The following is a 25466-nucleotide window of genomic DNA, read 5'->3' as shown; positions in this document are numbered from 1 at the left end:
GCCTATGGATGAGTTGGGGGTGAGGTACAGGAAAGAATGAAAAGGAATTACAAAAAGGATATGAAGAAAGTTTTGGATAAGATAGATATGTTCATTTTCTTGACTGCAGTGACGGTTGTACAGATGTATACTTGTCAAAACTCACCAAACTGTATACGTTAAAAATGTATAATTTATTGTTATGTCAATTATAACTCAATAAAGTTGTTTAATAAATAAGATGAAAAAGACTTTTTCAGGTCTTTCAGACAAAAGGAAAATGACATCAAGTGAAAATTTTAATCTACACAAAGGAATGAAGAATACATAAATATAAAAGACATCTGACATCTTAATTTTTTAAAAGAGTTGGCTGTTTAAAGCAAATTCAGCAATTTATTATGAGATTTACAGCATGTTTTTTATACATACTTCTTTTACAGAAAAAACAGTAAGGTTGAGGGAGAGGAAATGGAAATATACTGTTATAAGGTTATATTTATTATACAAGAAAAAGTGGCTTAATGTTACTCAAACACAGACTGCTTGAAGTCTTTTATACTCTCTTAACTCTAATACCCAGTAAGTCATGAATTATTACTTCGTAATACTCAAGTACAACATGTGCATCTGAATCTGGGTATCTGAATTTAAAGAACTGAAAACTACCTAAATGACTAATAATTGATGAGTGGTTAACAAACTATGGCAACATCCACACAGTGGAAACATACACATACTAAGAAGTCTTTACCACTAATCCACCAAAACTACCTTTGCCACTGATAACTTCAACACTGCCAAAATCAATGGTCAATTCTCATTTATTTATTTATTTGGGGAGTTAGGTTTCTTTGTTTGTTTATTTAATGGAGGTACTGGGGATTGAACCCAGGATCTAATGCGTGCTACGCATGCACTCGACCATTGAACTATACACACCCTCCATCTCAATTCTCTTATTCAACCTTTTAAGCCATGTTTGATACAACCAATCACCTCTTCCCTCCTTGAAATACTTCTTTTTTTCACTTGGCCTCCTTGATACCATACTTTCCTGGTTTCATTTTTCAATTTCTGTCTCACTTCCCTTTTCCCAAATTTCTAAATACATATTCTTATTTTAATCCTATATTATTATTATAATAAGTCTATCCTTTTCAGTGCTCTTTACTGGCTCCTCCACCAGAATTCAAGCTGTAAATAATGTCCCATTTACTCCATCTCCCTTGAACTTCAGACTTGAAATTCTACTGCTACTCTGTATCTTCTCTTGGGTATCTTAATAGTCACCTGAAATTTAACATACTCTAAACCAACCCTCCCATCCTCCAAAGAGCTATTCTTACTCTATTTTCAGTTTTCCCAAACTCAGTAAATGGCTTCACCATTCATGCAGTTTTTTAGGCCAAAACCTTCGAGGCAACCTCACTCCTTCTTCTTACTCCATAGCCAAACTATCAACAAATCCCGTCAGTTCTATTTTTAAAATATATCCAGTCCAACCACTTCTTCCCACCTCCACCGCTATCACTCTGATCCAAGCCACCTTCATCTCTAGCCAAGGTCACTGTAAAAGCAAACATTCTCACTCGTCCCCTAGCTTATGCTCTTACCCCCACAAACCTCTTTTCCAAAAGTAACCAGAATAAAGCTTTCGGAAATTAAGATAGCTAATGTCCCTCTTCTGTTCAAAATTGTCTCAGGATCAAACCTAAAATGTTTACCTCAGTCTATAGCACCTCTTATCGTATCTCATCTCCCACTCTCTTGCTCATTGTGATTCAGGAATTACTACATTCTCACTGTTCCTCTGATCATACCAATTACATCATACTTTCACCTCAAAATTTCTGCACTTTGCTATTTTCACTGCTTTGAACATTTTTCTCCATTGATATTGGCTGGACATTGTTACTTCATTCAAGTCTTTGCTCAAAAGTCAGCTCCTTAGTGACCTTCCTTAGACCACTTTTCTCTAAAATAACATCTGTCATTCTCTAGCCCCTTTAATTTAATTTTCTTTATAGCACTTAACCCTCACATAACATATACAATTATTCTACAATTTTAATATTTATAGAATATAAGCTCCCTAAGGGCAGAATTTTGTTCTTTAATCCCTAGCATCTAAAACCCCATGGCCTGGCAAATGGTGGTAGGTTATCAATAAATATCTGTTCAAAAATAAATTTAAACAGGGAGGGGGGGTGGGAAGGGATAGACTGGGAGTTCAAAATTTGTAGATACTGACAGGTATATGTAGAATAGATAAACAAGATTATACTGTATAGCACAAGGAAATGTATACAAGATCTTGTGGCAGCTCACAGCGAAAAAAAAATGTGACAAATATATGTATGTTCATGTATAACTGAAAAATTGTGCTCTACACTAGAATTTGACACATTGTAAAATGACTATAACTCAATTAAAAAATGTTAAAAATAAATAAATAAAAATACATTTAAACATTTAGGAAAATGTTCCTGATGTATTAACTGAAAAACGTAGGATACAAAACAGAATTATCCTAATTTTGTGAAAATAAAATTTATTCATTAAAAAACCCTAGAAGAAAAACAAAAACTTAAAAAAAAAAAAAGACCCTGAAAGAGTTTACACCAATATCACTCTACTTTCTTTCTTCTTCAGTCTGCTTCCTACATCTTCACTAGAATTCTCTCTCTAAAATGATCTGTGTTACTCTTTGCTGAAAAGCCACAATGGAGGTGGCTCCTCAAATCAGTAGGGCAAAGATGTCTAAAAGTATCAAGATAAAATACAGTTGATACCCATTATAACACTAGATATGGGAAGGGAAAAAAAAAGATGAATTTGAGTACAAAAAATAAAGTGTCTCCATGGTTTATAAAAAGTAATCACCTAAGCAATAGTGAGAAACAATGAACTGGGGGAAAAGGTAACTATTTTATGAGCAAAGAACTAATCTTTCTAATAGAAAGAGTTTTTTTAAAATCTATTGAAAAAACACAACCTACAATCCAATAGAAAACAGACAAGGAACACAAACAGACATTCCACAGAGAGATAAACACAAATTTCCCTAAAAAAAAAAAAAAGCACAACATGGATGAACCTTGTAAACATAATGCTAAGCGAAAGAAGTCAGACACAAAAGCTACCCATTGTATGATTCCATGTGTATGAAATGTCCAGAATAGGCAATCAGCAGACAGATTAGTGGTTTTCTGGGGTTAAGGGAATAGGATGTGACTATTATGGGTATAGGGTATCTTCTGGGGATAATGGAAATGTTTGGAATTAGCAGTGAAAGTTACACAACCTTGTGAATATACTAAAACCACTGAATTGTACAGTTTAAAAGGATGAATTGTAAGGTCTGTAAATGATATCTCAATAAAAAACTACTCTGAGATACAGTTCTCCTATCACATGGGAAAAATCCAAAAGTTGAGAGGTATGGAAAAACAGACAATCCCATATATTTCTAATGGGAGTGGTACAACTTCTGATGGCAATTTGGCAATATCTAACAAAATTACAAATGCATCTATCCTTTGACCCAGTAATCTCACTTTAGGGAATGATCAAACTATAAAGCTGTTTCTATATAACTCTAATCATTCAAGGGAATGGCTAAATGTACTATGGTCTATCTGCACAACAGAGTAACCATGAGGTTATAAAAAATAATGAGGAATGCTCTCCTTGTATAGAAAGATATTCAAGACATTTAATTAGTGAAAATAGCAAGGTACGTAAGTGTAGTATATGCCATATAAGAAGGAAAAATAACAGTCTGTTTTTGCTTATATTTCTATAAAGAAATGCAAAAATATGTTTAAAAAAACTAATAAAAGTGGGGGAGGAGACTAAGGAGGATGGGATAGGATCAAGATTTTGATTACACATCTTTTTATATTGTCTTATTTTTTGAACCATATGAATATATTCCAAAGAAAACACCTCTATAAGCATTCCATACCCTACAGAATAAAGTCTAAGATTCAAACAAAATCCTTTTGCAAACTGTTTAAAAGTTAAAAAAACTTAAATATTTATTTTTCAGAAATTAAATGCTTTATATAAAAAATGTTCATCTTAATTTGTTTTACTTTAAATTTCAAAATATCATCTTTTACATTTTACATCAATTTACCCTATCCATTTTCCCATATGCATTTGTTGTTGCCCTCCATTAAACCCACTTCCCATGGATATCCTCATGATTTTACACCTTCACTTCATTTTATGCTTCTCTTCAGATGTCACCTGCTGCGGTGGACTTCCCTGACCATTTACCTACAATAATATCCTTCTATCACCCTCTGCAGCCTTACCTAGCCTTTTTCCTTCAGAGCACTCAACACCACCTAAAACACTTTTCATTTGTTAATTTGTTCATTATCTGTCATCCCAATAAAATGGACTTTGTTCTTGTATCCTTGGCATTTAGATAACCAAGTGATTTAATAAATTTAAATCTCTGCTCATTGATCTTCCTCTACTTTAAATGGTCTTTCTACAGTTCCCTACTTGGAAAATTTTTTATCCTTTAGGATCTAGCTCAAAAGTCACTCCAAGTTTTCTCGACCTCCTCACTTAATCTCCTCTTCAGAAAGCCCATAATAATTTTTCACTCCACCTATATTAGGTTTTACTCTATTAAATCAAGTTCAGTGGTATTGGTTTCTTTGGCTGGAATATGAGTTCCTTCAGGGGAAAATCCATGTTTTTTGAAAATTCTGAGTCCCCAGACACAAAAAAACCTCAATGAAAGTGTGCTGTATTAAACAAAAGATCTGAATGAATTTGTAGGAAGTAGAAAATATAAAATATGTTCACTAATACAATCATATTTTAGGACAGAATACAATGAATGATATAAAAGTACAAAATGTGCAAAATATTCAGATGGGAAAGAGACTAATTCCTATAAATTAAAAAGTATAAGCTGTCAATTATACCTCAATAAAATCAGAAAAAAAAGTATAAGCTTACTGCAGAAGACAAGTGGGTCTCTGAAGAATGGGTATGGTTTCACCAGGCAGAGCTGGGGTGGGAAGTAGAGGCAAGGCAGGTGGAGAAAATGGTGTAAGTGAAAAGTTGCACAAGAAGGCTCTTAGACTGGAACATGATGGAGGATGTTTGGGAAGTAGTTGTAGAGAAGGCTGAACAGGGAAGTCAAAGACCAGTTTGCAGAGGGCCTTAGCACACCATGGAACCTGAAATTAAAGCACGTAAGTAATGATGAGTAAATGCTCCTCAAATGTGGTCCACAGACCACCTTCATCAGAATTATCCAGAGTGCATGCTGAAAATGCCAATTCCTAGGTCCTACTTAACCAACTCCCACCCAGGCCTACTGGATCAGAATTTAACAAAACTTCAATGGTTAGAAATTTAAGTTGTTTACAATGATTTATTATAATACTTAGTAATTTTGTACACATCCCCAATTACAGATTTAGGATAAATTTCTAAAAGAATTGCTGGGTTAACAGGTATGAATTGTGAAAAAACTATATGTGTGTTAATAAGAAAAGGTCAACTTCTTTATGCACTATCTCTCCAAAAATTCTAAAGGTTTTAATATGTATTACCAAATTACTCCTCCAAAAAGCTGGTACCTATTTATATTTCCACTACCAAAAGTATGATAATACTGGTTTCCTCACTCCCTCATCAATGATTTTAATATATTTTTTAAGAAACAAGGCTTGGGCTAATCTGTGTTTAAACTTAAGAAGTTTTAGACTGCCATTAATCATTAGGGAAATATAAACAACAAGACAAATAATGCACAATGAGTTATCATCTCACACCCTTAAGAATGGCTAGTATTAATAAAAAAGAAAGAAAGAAAAAAAAAAACAAGTGCTGAAAGTTACGGAGAAATTGGAATCTTTGTGCATTGCCGCTGGGAATGTAAAATGGTGCAGCTGCTGGAGAAAATAATTTCCTCAAAATATTAAAATATAGAATTACCACATAATCCAACAATTCTACTTCCAGATATACACCTAAAGAAATGAAAGCAGGGCTGCAAACAGATATCTGTACATCCATGTTCACAGCAGCATTATTCACCCACAATAATCAAATAGGGGAAGCAACCCAAGTGTCCACTGACAGATAAATAAACAAATTTGTATATACTCACAGTGTGTTCAGCCTTAAAAGGAAGGAAATTCTGAAACATGCTACAATGTGGATGAACTCTGAACATTATGCTAAGTGAAAAATCAGTCATGAAAGAACAAATAATGGTTGCATAACAATGCAAATGTACTTAATGCCACAGAGATATGCACTTAGAAAATGGTTAAAATGTTAAAATTCATTTATGCAATTAGTATTTACTCACCATTAAGAAGCTTGCAATTTAGCAGTTTAGTAGTTAGGAAATTTACAAACACTAAAAAAAAACCTAGTTGTACTCAAGAGGTATTTAATGTACAGTTATATATACTGTGCAACAGAAGACTAGAGGAAGATAACCGGAATCATCTGTTAAAATTTAAATATATTTTATAACACAGTGATTCTACAGGGAAATGCTTTACTTTCCAGTTTATCTGATTCATTTTTTCCATTACAATTTCTTTACAATAATGTTGGCCACAAAAACACTGTCAGTCCAAAAATACCACTTTCATATCTATCTTTGGAAAAGTCTCTCATAGATTCATGTTAAAAAAAAACTCCCAAGGATTTCAGACCAATAGCTAAAAAAGTGTATAACTTGTCCCATGTCAATTCTTTAATGCTCACTAAACTAAAATACTCAGGAAATTAAAATATTTAAAGTAGTGCTATTCTAAATGTTTTGCAAATGTAACAATCAAATTCAAATGGGTTGGAGCCAAGTTTAATCTTCTAATTAAAAAAAAAATTTTAAAGCTCCCAAACCCTATAATAGGTAGACTACATTTTAAAATCTTAATTGCTTTTTAAATGAAAATCCAGGATGAACTAAAACTAATGTTCTAGAAAAGTGCTTCTAACCTTGAATTTTGCGAAACTGAGATACAGCAAGCACTGAACTAGGAGCCAAGAGATTCTAACAGGCACTTCAGGAATAAATACCTCTCCTTTTTCACTTGTGAAATAAGTGGAGAATATCAGATTAGATTACTTCTAAGGACCCTTCTATTAACAGTTGTTGAAAATCAACTCAGGCAGATTACTAGTCATAAAACAACTAACAAATTACATGGAATTCAGAACTCTAGGGACAGGAAAGAAGCAAAGTAACAATAGTGAAATTGAACAATAATGTCAAATTTTCAAAAAGGTATTTCCCAGTCATCCCAGGAAGTTTGTGGTTGGACTAAACTAAAAAATTTCAATAACGACTCACCACCATTCTAAAGTATTAACTATCTGGGCATCCCAGATTATGAGCTGAGCAATCCACTAAGAATTGTGCTAGTGACTCACACTCCTGAATGAGACTGCTTTATGTGCAGAGAGACAAGGAATCAATTAAGGGGTTCACAATGAAGTTTTGTTTAACTGGAACGTTTTAAGTGGAAGTTAATTCTGCATGAGTGATAATAGATGTTTAATAACTAGCTAGTGACAATTTCTAAGCCAAAGCATTATGGCAGCTTTAATCTATGTATTACAAACAGTAATCTATGTATCACAAACATGAAAACAACTTGTTTTTTTCCAAAAGAGCTCTTGGCTATGGACAATATTTAAGAAGCACAAAATAAAATTTGTTGTAAATCAAATTATAAAATAAAGGAGAGAAAGTGATTTGAAGTCTTGGCTCTATCAACTAACAAGGAAACAAAATACACCATTGTGGGTTGAAGTGTCAATTTGTGCTGGCAAAAAGCCATTTTGTTTGAATGCAAGAACCTTCAGGAACCAGCTGGAGAAGTATGGGGAACCTGGGATAATACATTTATTCACAATGCATCGTAAGTGGTACTGTCTTCATGTGAAAAAGGACAATATTGGCACACTTGTCCAAAACACTTTAAGCTCAAGTCAAACCAACTGAACAAGCAATCAGCCTAGCAAAATTAACATGTCTAAGACAAAATAAAAATAAACACACAAGATTCCTATTATTACTAGAGACAATACAAAATTTGCAAAGAACATTATCATACACTGTTGGTGAGGATTGTCTGGTATAACCTTTCTAGAAGGCATTATGGTAATATTTACCAGAATCTTTAAAATGTTTATGTTCTTTGATCAGTAATAACATATCTAGTAATTTATCCTAAATAAATGCCCAATAACAGAAGAATTTTACGTAATTTGTGATATAACCTCTATGATGAAATATCTTGTTTCATAACATACATCACAATGTGTAAAATGTCTACAATTACACAGAGACAAAAAATAGATGAGCGTTTGACTAGGCCTGAGAAGGACAGGAAGGAAAAGGGAGTGACTGGTAATAGGTATGGGCTTTCTTTTGGGGGAGAATGAAAAATGTTCTAAAATTAAACTGTGGTGATAGCTACATAACCCTGTGAATTCACTAAAAAACGTTAAATTGTACATTTAAAATAGGTGAACTGTATGGTGTGTGAATTTTACATCAATAAAGCTGTTTAAGACATTTTCTAAATATCTAGACACCAATCAGTGATACAAGTTAACTGAAACAGGAAAATGGACAACACAGGCACCAAATAAATGGGAGCTACTGCTTACTACCTACAGCTCTTGGAGTTATAAGATTATCATATCTTTCAAAATAAGTCTTCAACCTGGATTTTTATGTCAAGTTTGATTTTTTGGTAATTTTTTTTTTTACTAAACTATAAAATATTTATAGAAAGGTACATAAATGTAAGTACCCAACTCAATGAATTTTCACATACCCATGTAGCCAGCACTGAAATCAAGAACAATGCATTACCACCCAGAGCCACAATGATGTCCTTTCCTACCCAAGGGAAACCATCATCTAACAGCAGAGATTAGTTTAGCCCAAGGTCAGCTCTGGCACTATTGAGATCTTGGATAATTCTTTGTTGTGGGAGACTGTCTTGTGCACTGCAGGATGTTTTACAGCAACCCTGGCCTCTTCCAGTTGTGATAACCAAAGATATCTCCAGACATTGCCAAAAGCCCCTTGGGAATCAATATCATACCATATTAAGACTCACTGGTTTAACCTGTCCTTGAACTTTATATAAATGGAATCACAGAATGGTCTCTCTTGGATCAGATCATAAAGAATACACTTTTTGTGTCTGAAATCTTTCGCTCAGTTTCAAGAGTCACCAATCTTGTATTTAGCTCTAGTCTATTCATTCTCTTTGCTTTATTATACTGCCATTCTGTGAATATATCACAATTTATCCATTTTACTGCTGATGACATTTGAGCAGTTTCTAGTCTGGAGTTATTATGAATAATGCTACTATGAACATACCAATTGTGTCTTCTGGTGAATATATGTACATTTCTGTTGAATATCTAGACCCAGAATTGCTAGTTGTATGGTACACATGTCAGTTGTAGTACATTAGGACTTTTCCAAAGGGGGCTGTATCAATTTACACTTCTGTCTCCTTTTTTTTTGCCATGTTGGCAACTAATAGAAAAATACATTTAAATAATACTGAGCCATACATCTTATTGGCTGAATAAAGCCTGACAATTTGTGATCTGTTTTAAAAGAATACTTCATTATATGGGAAAATGCTCATATGTAGTAAAGAGACAAAAAACAAACAAAAAATCCTAATAACATAATATGCCTAAGTGGAAATAACACTAACAGTAACAATGTCCTATGGACGATTTCTATTCTATTTGCTTTTCAGTATAAGAAACATGTAATAATTAGGTTGGCAAAGCTTTCCTAAGCAAAAAGAAAGCCTCAGGAGAAATTTCAAAAGTAGGTCGGGGTACAAATTTCATAATATTTGCATACATACATAATTTTACATTCATAAAGATCTAATTAAGTAATCAATATATCACAGAAAAGCTAACTATCTCATAGAAACTTTGGTAGTTACTACACTCCCCTGATGTAAGACGGTCTAAGACAGAACTAATATAAAATTCCACCCAAGAGTAAAATACAGGATGGTGAGACTAGAGAGTAACTCTTAATTTGTAAGTATATATAAAAAGATACTAGTACTCTGACATGATATCTTATACAGCAGTTAGTATCATAACGCTGCTCTTCTCATTCCTTTAGAGACTCACTAGAAAATGGTCCAGAAGCAACACAGAAAATTAACATACTCAATATTCATTTGAAATGCATAGTTGGCATTGCTACCTGCTGGTTATTGAGTATCTGATACTAAGTATTTGGAAAGAGTTATCTTTATTTGAGAAAATGATTATTAAAACAGCCACCCAAATTTTCCAGTCTCCATTATGAGTTCTATTAAATGTTTATCTGACATGTGAAAATGTTACAAAATTCATACTTCCCGTCCTGATCATTCTACTTCATATCAAGGATTCTTCTGTTTGGGTAAGAATATACCCAGGAGATTCTTGTACAAACCCAAAAGATGTATCTCCTGAGAGAAGATACTAAATGTTAATAATATACTGCTCAAAATGGAGTTTTTAAACCAAAATAACCTGTTACTTTAAGGCTTTGAAGATTAGCTAATCTTAATCTGGAACCTAAAATATAAAAGCACCATTCTGAGCACTGATAGCTCCATTTTCCTATCTAAAGAAACTACGCTGATATGTATTTAATTTCAAACCGAAAGGCAAAAAGAAAAAAAAAAGTTTTCTGAGGCAAAATAAAAAGCAGTAGAACATAAAGCTTCTAACTACTAAGAGCATTCTACCTGGAGTTCAAAATGCTACGGTTGCTTTAAATTTGTCATTGAACTAGTAATCATAATTAACTGGTACCCAAAATAAATCTAGTCAAGCTATATGCATATAATTTCCCTCCCAGGATATATCTCAAATCATAAACATTTTCCCATCCTCTTTTCTCTTCAGAGTTCAAGTATGATAGGAGACAATGGCTTCAGATACACAATTCAATAAGAACTGAGACACTCCTCCAGTCCCTAATAATTTTTCCAAACTCAAAAAAAAAAGGCTTTTTTTCCAAGTGAATCCAAGAAGTGTGTATCTGCTTGAACTAGTCAAACTATAATGAATATAAAGCTTTCATTCTGAATAATATGAACATCTACTACTGAACTGGAATGTGAGGTCAAAGCAAGCTATGTGAGTTAAACAGGAAAAAAAAATTTCCCTTTCAGAAAGTACTATATGGCCTCTCTCTCTCACTAAATCATTTTCTATACAAATCTAGATAGGCTAGTCAATCAAGTCTTTTAAAAACAGATCCCAATAATTAACATTTCTGATATTATAAGCTAAAAAATCATTATCTTAGGGGAAAAAAATTAAGCACCTTTATCATTGAAATCTTCCACAAACACACTCGCAGTTTCATAGGTTCACACACTATTAGTGGTAAAAGAAATATTAAGAGATTGGCTAGGCTAGCAGTCTCCAACTTTTAGAGTCTGAGGACCTTTATGTAATTGCAAAAGATTTCCTGGAGTCCTATATAATACTGGTTATACATTTATTATCTGTCTTTGGAGAAAACACATAAACTGATAAAGTTTAAAGTATATCTGTAATTTATCATAACATAACCCACATATACATTTGAGAAGGTCATACTTATTTGTAAGACATTACTTTTACAGTTCACAGATAATACTTGCATGAATTCTAGGGTCATCTTCCAACCATTCTGCAGTGGCCCATTGTTTGATATCATAGTATGAGATTAATACCCTTATTTTACTGAAGAGAATACTAAAGATCATGATGGCTTGCTTAAGATCACACAAGTAATTAGTTGTAAAGCCTAGAATATAACTCAAGAATTAACGATCTTTTTGCTATATTATGTAGATTTAGTGTTTAATTTTAAGACCCTACAGAAAGTCACTGACAAAGTTGATAGTGATTTAATATAAAAGATTCCATTTAAAATAGCAACAAACAGAAGAAATTATTTAGGAATACGACTCACAAGAAATGAACAACAGGACTTAAATGAAGAACTACTACCAAGGAAAATACTACCAAGGAATACTAAATTAATTTAAATTTAATGCAATCCTGATTTCTAAAAGTGCCAATACGATTTCTTTGGAACCAGACAAACGAATTCTAAATTTAATGTGAAAAAATAAACAGTAAGAATGACAGGGAAATTTCTGAAAGAGGCATACAAGCTTCTCTAGATATATAAGTTACAAAAATTTTAAAGAGGGAGTTGGCAAAATGATTAACAGATCAACATAATCGAACAGAATAAAAAGTCCAGAAGATCTAAATACATCTAGGTGACATTTCAAACCAATGGAAAAAAGATGGAATATTCAACAAATGATACTGAACTACCATGGTTAGCTATCTGAAAAAATTTCCTAAAACGACACAAAACCTAGAGGTCAAATGAAATTAATGACAAACTCAATTATATAAAATATGATTTCTGAAAGCAAGAAAATACTGTAAACTACTCAAAAGATACACTAAATGCCTAACATTATTTGCTAACTAATTAATTAAGGTTAATTTCTCTAACACAAAGAATTCCAACAGATCATTAATTAAAAAAACACTCAATAGAAGAGTGCAATGGATATGAACACAATTCTCAAAAATAGAAATAGAAATGGCTTTTAATAATACAACATGAAAAGATATTCAATATCACTTTTAATTAAAGATTTACAAATTAAAACTATATCAATATACTACTTTTCATTTCTCCAATTGGAAAAAATTTAAAAATTGCTAACAGATCACTGACAAGGAAGGGTAGATGGAAAGAGGCTTTCTTTGTGCTTTACTGGAAGCAGTGGGGTAAACTCGTAAGTTTATATTAAGACACAACATGGAAATATTCATCAAGATTGAAAATTCACATACCTTTTGACCCAGCAATTCCAATTCTCAACATTTACTAACAAAATGCTTAGACAAAATAATGTACAAGAATATTTACAGCAGCACTGTTGATAACAGGCTGGAAACAATTTAAAAGCCTATCAGTTAGAGCATGTGTAAACAAATTACAGCACATCTAGTGGTCAAAAAAAAATCAGCTCTATCTATAATGATACGAAACAAAGATGTATTAGTGAAAAATGCAGGCTATAGAACAGTACGTAGAGTATGCTACCATTTATGTATGTGTTTGGGGGAATGCTGAATGTATCTCTAGAAGAACTCAAAAGCAAACAGTAATTGCTTCAGCAGAAAATAAAGGAAGTGACTAAGCGAGAAGAGAAAAAAGGGAGACTTACTTTTCACTGTATATCCTTTCGTACTTTTCAATTTTGAACTATGTAATTCATTACCTATTTTTAAAAAATGTTTAAATCAATGAAGTGAAATACTCAAGTACAAAACTATCAATGTCAGCCTTAATGTATAACTGGATAACATGTCCAAGTTTCTTGGGACATTAATTATACTGACTCTTGGCCCAGTAAATGGGAAGAAATTAAAATTTTAACTAGGTACAGTATGTCAAAGAAAAAAACCTAATCTTCAATTTCTTTATTCCATCGAATAGTCTGCCTAAGCCTAGCTGTGATTATCTTCCTGGGAGGCAAAAGTCCCCACCATGTATACTACACTATAGGTGATCATTGTATTTTTGGTCTATTAAAAAAATTGACCAGGCCATGGCTATTAGTAAGTTTACATCATTATTAACTAATGACCTAGCACTGTACTGGCATATAAGACCAAAAATGCAAAAAACATACAATAAGGCTTTGAGTTAGACAAAAGCTTTGTCAGAAGTTACATCATTACAATCAGAAACTACAAATAAAAAAGAAATTAGTAAATGTTCAAATGATTGTTGAATACATAAATGAACCATGAGCTAGTGCTAGGATACTAGGCTCCAAGACAGACATTACTTCTGATTTTATGGAATAGAAAGTATAGTCTAATGGTGAAACAGGTATTATTAAGTAATTAAATTAATTAAAATTGTGATCTGTCCTACAAAAGAGAACTACAGGGTGCTACAGGAGTATATTATAGGGGTCCCTAATCTAATCTAGGAGAATCAGAGAAGGTTTTTCTACAGAAGTGATATTTAAGCATGTTCTGAAGAATGAAGAGCTGCCCTCCAGGCAGAGGGATTAGCAACAACATGTATAAAGGCCACTGCGGGAGCTTTGAACCTTCAGGGAATAGGGGTGGGGGGGGATCAGTAGGACTAGATCATACATAACAAGAAAGCAAGTCAAAAGAAATGATGCTGGAGAAGTACGCAAGGACAGATCATACCCTGGTTTTTTGTTGTTTTTGCTCACTTGTTTCTTTTTCTTTTTCATACCTTGTTAAATAAAGACTGAAAGCTATAAAGGGGAAACAAGTTTTCAGATAAGTGACTTGATCAAATTTGTTTTATAAAGACAATTCTGAGAGCCCAGAAATGAACCCACAAACTTTTGGTCAACTCATCTTCGACAAAGGAGGCAAGAATATACAATGGAATAAAGACAGTCTCTTCAGCAATGGTGTTGGGAAAACTGGACAGCAGCATGTAAAACAATGAAGCTAGAACACACCCTTACACCATATACAAAAATCAACTCAAAATGGATTAAAGACTTAAACATAAGACAAGATACAATAAACCTCCTAGAGGAAAACATAGGCAAAACATTATCTGACATACATTTCAAAAATTTTCTCCTAGAAGAAATAAAAGCAAGAATAAACAAATGGGACCTAATGAAACTTACAAGCTTCTGCACAGCAAAGGAAACCAAAAGTAAAACAAGAAGAAAACCTACGGAATGGGAGAAAATTTTTGCAAGTGAAACCGATAAAGGCTTGATCTCCAGAATATATAAGCAGCTCATACGACTCAATAAGAAAAAAATAAACAACCCAATCCAAAAATGGGCAGAAGACCTAAACAAGCAATTCTCCAAGGAAGACATACAAATGATCAAAAAGCACATGAAAAAATGCTCAATATCACTAATTATCAGAGAAATGCAAATCAAAATTACAATGAGGTATCACCTCACACCAGTCAGAACGGCCGTCATTCAAAAATCCACAAATGACAAATGCTGGAGAGGCTGTGGAGAAAGGGGAACCCTCCTACACTGCTGGTGGGAATGCAGTTTGGTGCAGCCACTATGGAAACCAGTGTGGAGATTCCTCAAAAGACTAGGAATAGACTTACCATATGACCCAGGAATCCCACTCCTGGGCTTGTATCCAGAAGGAAATCTACTTCAGGATGACACCTGCACCCCAATGTTCATAGCAGCACTATTTACAATAGCCAAAACATGGAAACAGCCTAAATGTCCATTAACAGGTGACTGGATAAAGAAGATGTGGTATATTTATACAATGGAATACTACTCAGCCATAAAAACCGACAACATGCCATTTGCAGCAACATGGATGCTCCTGGAGAATGTCATTCTAAGTGAAGTAAGCCAGAAAGAGAAAGAAAAATACCATATGAGATCACTCATATGTGGAATCTAAAAAACAAAAACAAAAACAAAAACAAACAAAAACAAAGTGTAAATACAGGACAGAAATAGACTCACAGACAGAGAATACAGACTTGTGGTTACCAGGGGGGTGGAGGGTGGGAAGGGATAGACTGGGACTTCAAAATTGTAGAATAGATAAACAAGATTACACTGTATAGCATAGGGAAATATACACAAAATGTTATAATAACTCACAGAGAAAAAAATGTGACAATGAGTGTGTATATGTCCATGAATGACTGAAAAATTGTGCTGAACACTGGAATTTGACACAACATTGCAAAATGATTATAAATCAATAAAAAATGTTAAAAAAAAAAAGAATTCTAGCCACTGTGAGAAGAGTACATGAGTGTATACTACTTAGGGGGTATACACATATGTAAAAGTATGAAGAAATGCAAGGGAATAATAAATTCAAGTTGGTGATTGCCTTTGGTAAAGAGGCCTATAAAGGAGGTCGGGGTGGGGGATACAATCAGGTAGGGAAACACAGAAGACTTCAACTGTACTGGTAATATTTTATTTCTTACTTTTTTTTTTAATCAAGAGTGAATGAGGAGGTGGGGAGGGTATAGCTCAAGTGGTAGAGCACATGATTGGCATGCACGAGGTCCTGGGTTCAATTCCCAGTACCTCCTCTAGAAATAAATAAATAAACCTAAATTACCTCCTCACTGAAAGAAAAAGAATTTTTAATTGAAAAAAAAAAAAGTGAACAAGGAAAGACAATTTAGAATTGACCATAATAACTGTCTTAGGAAAAGGCAGCCTAGACTAGGATGGGGAATCTAGAGGTGAAGAGAAACTGCAAGAATCTGGCCTCAGTAAGTTGTTGATAGAGCCACTTTACGAAACAGGGTACAGTGAAGAAGGTCTAGGTTTGGAGCCAAGATCAAGAGCTCAGTCTGGGCAATTCAATTCAAAGTATCTGAGTATTTAAGTTTGATTGAGTAGACAGCTTGGATCAGAAAAGGAGTCTGAACTACAGATAAAAAATTGGGAGTATTCAAAAAATATATATGGTAACTGAAGCCACAGAATAGATACGATTAGAGTAAGAGGGGAGGAAGACTAAGAACCAAGACTTGAGAAAGACCATCAATTAAAGGTCTGGTTCCTGGGTTCCAGTGGGTGTATAAAATAAGAACAGTTTGAACTTACTGGAGAACTGAGGCACTGGTGAGGAGTCTGTATATGAAAAAGCTAAAGAATTTAGTGTATTAGGGGGAGGGTATAGCTCAAGTGGTAGAGTGCATGCTTAGCACGCATGAGGTCCTGGGTTCAATCCCCAGTACCTTCTCTAACAACAGATAAATAAGTAAACCTAATTACCTCCCCCATCAAAAAAAAAAAAAAAAGAATTTAGTGTATTGACTTTTAATCTGCATTAAAAAACTCAGCAAAAAAAAAAAAAAAAGATCTGGTTGATGTTGGAGATCTGAAGGAATAGCCAGAAAGCAAGGAGGAAAAATCAGAACCCAAGAGAAGAGACTATTTCAGGAAGGAAATTTTTGAATCCAAATAAACATCTACTCTAGATAGGCAATTAGTAATCTGAGGTCCAAGAATGAGTCAAAGGGAATTCCCTAAAAATAGACAAGAGTCCAAATCCACTTTACTTTGAACATTCCCAAAAGGAATGCTGTAACTCAGTTAAGTAACAATAAATTCCATCAAAACTAATAAATCCTTCAAAGATGCAGACAAAAATTTTTATAACTATGAGACTTGAATATAGTTTAGAGGTTAGATGATAATAGGGATGTGTGGAGTTTAGTCCATTTCTATAGAGGAAAAAAAAAACTTACCCTGAAATCCTTTTGTTTCAAAGATTTTAGAAAATTTCCTGATTGCTAAACCTTTTCAGCATGTTGAACTACAAGTATTTTGAGAGCAAAACCCACATAATATTCATCTTTGAATCTTCAGCATCTAGTTAAGTGCTTAATATAAGTACCTAATTGAAAAAAAAAAAAAAAAGTCCACTGAATGAATGGGCACCAGAACCATTTGTACAAATTGTGCTGGTGCTATAGCAATATAGCCTCATAGAATAGACTTTAACTGAGTCCTACTCATTCCACAGAAATAAAGATTTCATCCTTGCCTTAGAGGGGGAATAAAAAAACCTTTTGGGCAACATGTTCCACAGTTCTCAATGATAAACCCAAGTCTGCCTGCCACTGCAGTGTTTGCAAAACTCAAGAATGTACTATTGTATGCCAGCCAGTATTGACTGTCCACTCATTCATTCTTGAGAGCTGCAAAAAACAGCAATGCTCAGACTTAACAGAGATCAGGTCCTTACTTCCACATAAATTAAACTCACTGATTGCAGTAGTATGCTTGAAAAATAATTGTTGACACTTAACTGATATTAACAGTCCAGAATTGTTTTCTATGTCTAATTTTCAGGTTAATGATATAAGCTAAAACCTATCTTTTTACATGTATTCTCACAGAAATGGTCTACAAAAGCAAAAAACAAAAAACAAACCCCAAAAACCAAAAAACCCTAAACAGTAATCCCATCCTTTCCTTGTCTAAACTCTTACTAGATATTTTAGATAGGAGCCACACGTTTATGTGCCACAAGAAAAGCACGAGTTCAAAAATAAGTAATTATACTTCCAGCTGCACTTAACTATCTAGATTCATATTAAAAACAAAATAAAAAACAGCACACCTCATTCATTTTGAAATACGAACTTAAAAAAAAACCCAGTTTTTTTGGAAATCATCACTTTGCAGTGAATTAGTCATGGAATAAACTATTTATTAAGAGAATAATGCTCTGAATTTTAATTATATATTTTGTATTCTAGGATCCCAATTAATGGTAAGCCTGGAGCTGGGGATGAGGGAGAGTGTAACTAATCTGAGATGACCATGAATCCTTTCACTGGTTAATCTATACACATATGAAACAAGGATGAAAATTATTAAGGGACAGCAGCATTTATAAGTAACATTGTTATGCTGAAGATATGTAAATCTCTTCAATTAAAAGGTGGAAACTCAAGTCTACCTTAATGAACTGAATAGAAACTTACCGAGTCCTTTGCTCCTTTTTAAGAGAACTGTGGCTACTAGCACAAGTAGAAAACCCAATTCAAAACTCACACAACCTAAAAAGCTAAGAGCTTTGACTCTTGAAAGGGATGTTTGAAATGCTTTGATAAAGTGCTCAACAGTTTAAGACTATTAATAAATAGTATCAAACCATTACAAATCAGGACAAATAATAAAAGAACTTTCATATAACTTCTATGTGTTTTCTTCAAAATGTCCTTTGCCTACAACACTCTGCTCACAAAGATCTGATGAAAACTAAGAAAAAAATTTGCCTCCCAGAGCTTTTTACCTTTTACCCAGAAGAGTTAGTTCATGTTTCTTTAATTCTGCCATTACATAGTACTTAAGAAATCCAAAGCAACTGCAATACACAAAACTCTGCTAAAATCCAAAAAACAATAACAACAACAACAAAAAAAAACCCAGCAAGCGTACTCACAATTCACAAAATTTCTTGTCAGAAGCTCTGGATTTACGTTTATTTTTCTGCATTCTGTTCTGAATACGTAAGCCCTCCTTAAGGGGTAAAGGATTTGATTCCTAATTTACATTATTAAACTCTTTTTCTACAGATATTAATGTACTCGAGATACTTCATAATCCGTTTTTCAGGGAATTAAAATCCCTTTCATTTACACAGTTTGGTTTTTCAGTGCTTTCACATATATACTCACTGGAACGTATACACAACACGAACCTACAATTTTAGACTAGCCAGGCACACAAGATAAAGCTTACCCAGAACTTACTCTAAACTTATTTACTAGATATCACAAAGTAGTCTTGATACTAACAAAATAAAGCGCGAGCACAATGAAATCTGCACCACTGCAGATTTTCAATGAACAAAAGTTCCTTCAAATGGTAAAACCAAACGCGCCCATTTCCCAAAGAAAAAGTAATCCCAAAATGAGAAACAGCTGCAGACAAAAACAAAAACAAACAACAAAAACACACCCAATTCTAAACCACAATCACGTAAATCTTTTCAACTCAAAGCTCCAAACGCAGCCGCCAACACACAACTGGCCACAATCACAGCGTTAGCGCCTACTCCCTATTTTGAATCCGGAGACGGAAGGAAAAACAACAACAAACAACACACTAATCGTCCAAAGTTTCACTAAGTGGAAAAGAATCATTTAAAGTAAAGAAAACATGTTAATTGGGAGGTAACTACCCCATCTCCCCCACCCCCACGCTTCCAGCCCACGAACTAAATCTCCCAAACATTCACCAAGCCAGGAGTCCTGACAGCGATGTTAGTGGAAAGAGCCGGACGAACCACACGCCGCCGGGAGAGATGTCAGGGGCCGAGCATCCGGAAAACAAAGACCAGCCCGCGAAGCGCCCCGGCGCGGCCCTGCGCCCCTAACCGCCCGAGGAGTTGCGAGCACCGCCGAAGTGCGCGCCCAGGTCCTCTGGGGTCCCCGCCCACCCGGCGCGGCCGCCGCGGCCCGGGCCCACCCCGGAGCCGTTTTCCCTCCCAATTTGGGAACCGCGCGCCTGGGGACAAAGAGGGAGGGCGCGCCGGGAGCAGCGGCTGGCCGCGGGTCGCGACGCCCTCCGGGCTCGGCGGGAAGTCCTCGGTGGCGTCCCCTCCCTCTCCCCCACCAGCCCCTGCCGCACTCTCCACCGCCCCCTCGACTCCCCCTGCCCCTTTCTGGTCCCCCACAAGTTCTCCCGCCCCCCTCGGGCCCCGCCCCTGGCCCGCTGCTCCTCAGCCCGCCCAGCGGCCGTCCCTCACCGGCCGGCGGGGTCCCCCGGAGCCGACTCCTCCGCCGGGCCTCGGCCCGTCCTGCCGGCCGCCGCCTCATGTGCCCCGCGTCGCCATCGCCTTCGCCGCCACCGTCGTCTCTCCACCGCTTCCTCTTTCGCCGCCGCCGCCTTCGCCTCAGTCTCCAGCCGAGGCCGAAGCCGCTCCCGCCGCCGCCTCCCGCTCCCGCTCCAGCTCCCGCCGCCTGGAGCCACGGGGAGGCGCCTGCGCACTGCGCGCCGCGGTGGGGGCGGGGGCGTCCCACGGCGGCCTGGGAGCCGAGGGCGCGCGGCACGTGGCGCTCGGGTGGGAGCCGGCGTCCCGGAGCGCCCGGGCGGCCGCGCGAGCGTCCAACTTTCCGGGTCGGGTCTGCGCTCTCCGGGATGGTCCCGGACGCAGCAGACGCTAGGTGCGTGTGGGAGCGACCCACCCGCGTGGAGTCTGCACCTCCGGTGGGCGGAGACTTCGCCTCTCCGACACTTCGTTCCATCAACTTGATTCTCGGGACAAGAGTTCCCAGCGAGCAGTGCCTCACTTCGAGCAGGTTACTAATGGCACCGTGAGGACACGCCTTACCTGGGCATCCTGGGTTGGTCCTACGAGCCCCGGAGTTGTCTTCTATGCCAAAGCATGAGCCCTGTGTAACACGGGATGCTGATTCCCTGTTCTAGGTTCTGCTCTACAATTACTCGAGGATCCTACTGCCCCCCGTCGGATTAACCATCCTAGTTTTTCGGCGTCCTGGCTTTTAGTGTACTTCAAGATACTTTTGAGGTCCTGGACCAGTCGGATTAGCAAGACCCTAATAGGCCATTTCCTCTTAACCCCTTGCATCCCAGCAGGATCCCATTTTCAAAGGACTTTCTAAAGACTTGTGTGCATAGGAATTTCCAGCTTGAACTGCCTCATAGGAATAAGAAAACTCCTCAAATGTTTTAAGTAGAGGAAGTCCATGCATAACAACAGAAGGCATACCAAGGAGATGGGAGGATGCTTTGTAAAGTGCTCCTGAATTATCTTATTGATCATCACTAAATAGAAGGATAGGTTTTATTTTACTTTTTTGACCACAGAGGAAATAAACTCTTAACTAGTGAGGTGACTTGCTACAGGTCAAATCCCCACACACAGGAAGCCAGGCCCTTACAATGTCAAGAGGTTGGAAACTTGAGGGCTGGGCATCTGACTCACTGACAGATGTTTTGTTTGGCAATTACGGTGTTTTCCAAAATTATGAATTAGTTGCCAAGTTTTAAAAATCTGTCCTTTTGGTGTCTCTCTAAAAAGTCACAATTTTTGCCACTTTGCGCTTCTGTTTTCACATGGCAGCTTCTTCTGAGTAACATCTGTCTACCCAGGGCAGGCACTGTCTCCACTCATCTGCTTGAATCATTTCCATGACCTGCTTGGTGTCTGTATTTCGGTTATCTTCCACCTGTGCCCCAGCCCCGTCCCCTCTCCATGATCACATTACCTCTCTACAAATGTATTTAAAACAAATGTGAAGACATTGTAAGTATGCGAAAATATGAATAAAGAACATGTTAACTAAGATAACACAGGGGACAACATCGTTGTACATACTGATTACGATATTAAAATCTCATATATTGCTAGCTCAAGTGTAAACTGGTATAAATCACTTTGGAAAACTGGCAATATCTACTAAAGCTGAACCTATGAATACACTATAATCTGCAGTTCCATGGAAATTCCACAGAAACATGAACAAAATACTTGTACGAGAGTTTTCATAGCAGCATGATTTGTAATAACCCCAAAACTTGAAGCCACCCAAAATGTCCATCATCCATAGCAAGGATACATAAAATGTCATATTCATACAACGGTACATTATACAGCAATGAGAATGAACAATCTACAATTACACACAACAAGATAGATGAATCTCACAAAACTTCCCCTTTATATAAAGTTCAAAACCAGGCAAAACTAATCTTTGAAGTAAGGATAGTGGTTATCCTAGTGTAAAAATAGTTACTGGAAGGGAGCAAGAAGGGGCTCCTGGGGGGCTGGTCATGTTCTGTTCTTGATCTGGATGCTGAATACACCATACACAGGTGTGTTCAGTTGCCACATTTGAGTTGTTCTCTTTTGATAGTGTACTTTTCTGTGGCGTGTTAAGACTTCAATAAAAATTTTTAAAACATTTGGTTATATATATGTAATATATAAACAAATATGTATTGCATATTATATATATATAAATAATATATATAATCTAATGTTCATTAGGTATCATTTTCCTATAAGTTCATGGATGAACCTATCAGGGAAGGCTTCCCATCTTTTAGCATTGCCCATGCTTCGTGGAGATTGGGAACAACACATTTACTATATTTGTTACCTTACTATCAAGCCTGCAGCCCGAGTCTCTCCTGGTAGGGCAAACTTTTAAAGGTGGAAATGAGACCTACGGAAGACAAGTTGCTTTTCCTGAAGATAGTTTAAAAAAAACCCAAAAAACTAAAACAGAAATATAGCCGAAGGCTCTGTCTCCTAATCAGGACTCTTCTTTCCCTCCTCATTAACCTTGCCAGCTAGTGACATCCTTTAATCCAGTTAAAGGTGGGGAAACAGGCCAGAAACCTAAGCCACAGGTATGTCCAGGCATTTCCAGGGTCCGTGGAGCAAACCAGGACTAGAACCTGAGCTCCCTGAAGGCAAGGCCACTGTGTTCCACCTCCTGGAGCAGAGCCCAGCACATAGTAGGTGCTTAGCAAGTATATGCAGAGTGAATGAATGAAGGAAAGCTCTCCATTGCTAATGTAAAAAAGGCTACCACAGGGAAAGAAAAAAAGCCCCAAGTTTCAAACAGGGAAACGGGTCTGGTTTCCAGCCTCTGGCAGGGAGTGGTAGAACCCGGTGCTGTGAGAACCACATCACTTTTTATTCACATGGGGCCCAGGCAGGAAAGGATCAAAACCCAGTCTGAGAACTTGAGAGTCACCCTGGGGCTCTGTGGTTTGGGAACTGTAGGGTCAAGTTGAAGGCTGCAGTGTGTCACTATTTCCATTACACACTTTCCAGGGTCCCCACTTGACTGGTAAACTCAGAGCAGATTCTTCTGTTCTGGGGGATGGGATTAGAGGCCCAGAGAGGTAGGATTTGGTGAAGCTCCCTGTTGGCAACAGGAAGCCCTGCCTGCCCCAGACTGGCCGGGTAAGAAGCTCTCAATTACTTGTGCGATTGGGAAGAGGGTGTTAATAGCATAGCCCCCCCCGCCCCCGCCATAATCTCCGTTTCAGTTAACCTGTGAGACACATTATACTGCTCCTCCCTGCCACAAGGAAGCAGATTTTTTTTGGTCAAAAAATTTTTGAATAGGTAATACAAGCAGTACAGTAGGAACAGTAAGATGACTCCCCAGCAGTGTTTCCCAGAGCCTGGCTAGCAGTTTCTTGTGTATTAATGCTGGATTTTAAATTAAGGTCAATTTACTTGCAGATGAAGGGTAAGTGAAGGTGAAGTATGTATGTGCAGGAGTTGGGGGTGGGGAGAAAGACATGAAAAATGATTAGAATTTCTCTGATACCATCCACAAGCAAGGAATTTTGGACATGTCCAGAACGCAGTGTGCTGGCTTAGGACCAACCCTGCCTTGGTGAGAGGCAGCGGGGTGGGTGTGCAGTCCTGGAAAGTTCGGAAGCTCTTGGTTCAGAAGTCTGCTATACCCAGCTGTTTGCATTCATTTTCTTGTATTTCTAAGATAGTGTGAGAATGTGATGAAATGTACATTAATTGTTATATGTTAATTTTTCATTATAAAGTGGTCCATAGTGGTTATCAGTATTGGTTGGATAGCTCAGCCATTTACCTGCTGTGTGATATGACTGTTACTTAACCTCTCTCAGCCTTAGTTTCCTTATCTGTAAAATGGGGACAATGATATCTACCAGTTGGGGCTGTCATGAGGATTAAATATGTAAAATGCCTAAATCTTGTAGGCTTGCAAGACATCAGTCCCATCTCATAATGTGCTTTGGGTAATTTGGGCATTCAAAAGCACCCAACACAAGAACTTTAGCAAAACATCTCAAGTCTGAGCATCCAATTTTTAGTACAGGGGTCGTACTGGTGCCTTCTGCGCAGAATTATTCCTTCACAAGACATGCTTCTATGTCATCATCACTACAGTCTGATTCAGCCTTCCAGTCACCATTATCCACACCCTCGTAGAATCTTTTAAAATATGTGAATAGTCTCTTGAGAATGATTAGTGGGTACTGAATGCACTTTCCTGGCCCAGGCCTGTGGCTCTTGTGGCTGTCCTTGGATAAATGCTGCAAGGTCCTTGGAACCCAGTGCCTCTTTTTAGAAGGAGAGGGGATGTCCAACCCTCCCCACCCCAGGCACCTTCTAGAGGCTGCCTTAGCCTAGCTATGTTATCTGGAAACTTCCACTGCCCCTGCCTATCCCCTCTTTGCCCCTCCCATCCTCCAGATACTAATATATGGACTGTTTTCTCCCCTGTGATTACCCCAGCCTTTCAGCCTGGGTTCTTCCTATTCCAATCCCAGCTCAGAGCATCCTCTGTTCCTTGTCCACTTCATTCATCATCATCCCCTCACTCACAGCACTCCCTAGCTCAAGGCAAGAGCTGCACATCCCTCGCTTCCCCTGTCTTGTCACTCAGCTCCCTTGGGCTATATATAGCACAGCTGTGCCTTAGATCTGGTACAGTCTTAAGTCCAAGTCTCCCTCCCCCAGCCAACCCCTTCCCCCTACATAGTGAGGAGTGAATCTAGAGCTTGAAGCTTCCAGTTAGGGCAGAAAATCCCCTCCAACAAGAGGGAGGCAGGTTGGTGAGGGAGAAGAAAGACTGTGCTGAATTCTGGACCACCCAGAATATGGGAACCTTCCATCCGTTGTCAGGGACTTTCCACTTCTCCCCTAGCCTATTACCCCTTCTCTGTCACTTGCTTATTCTGGAGGAAGAGGGCTCTCTTGGCAGGCAGAGCATGCAGGGGAATTCTAACAGTCATCTTACAACCATCCTAAGGGTAGATGCTACCTCCATTTTACAGATGATGACACAGACTCAAGAGGTTGAGTGGCATAAGAACAATTATTTAGAGAGTGGTCAGTCA

The 25466-nt window shown here is 37.2% G+C and overlaps 1 protein-coding gene across 6 annotated transcripts in view; it reads right to left on the bottom strand.

Annotated features, from left to right (window-relative positions):
- GJC1 (gap junction protein gamma 1) overlaps positions 1-20576 on the bottom strand; it is a 32366-nt gene extending 11790 nt beyond the window's left edge. The window contains exons 1-2 of one of the 6 annotated variants that reach the window (XM_072939205.1): positions 20347-20576; positions 4966-5189 (exon numbers count right to left, since the gene is read on the bottom strand). The gene's annotated coding sequence lies outside the window, so the exon portion shown is untranslated. Of the gene's footprint in view, positions 1-4965; positions 5190-15196; positions 17062-17332; positions 17353-19836; positions 20153-20346 lie in introns of those variants that run through there. The other 5 variants (XM_006217465.4, XM_072939206.1, XM_072939204.1 and 2 more) reach the window with 5 other exon arrangements.
- Positions 20577-25466: the final 4890 nt, after the last annotated feature.

This window comes from Vicugna pacos, chromosome 16, assembly GCF_048564905.1.
Source record: "Vicugna pacos chromosome 16, VicPac4, whole genome shotgun sequence".
Lineage (NCBI taxonomy): Eukaryota > Metazoa > Chordata > Mammalia > Artiodactyla > Camelidae > Vicugna > Vicugna pacos.
The sequence above is the reverse complement of the archived record's forward strand: the minus strand, read 5'-3'. Positions and strand labels throughout refer to the sequence as shown.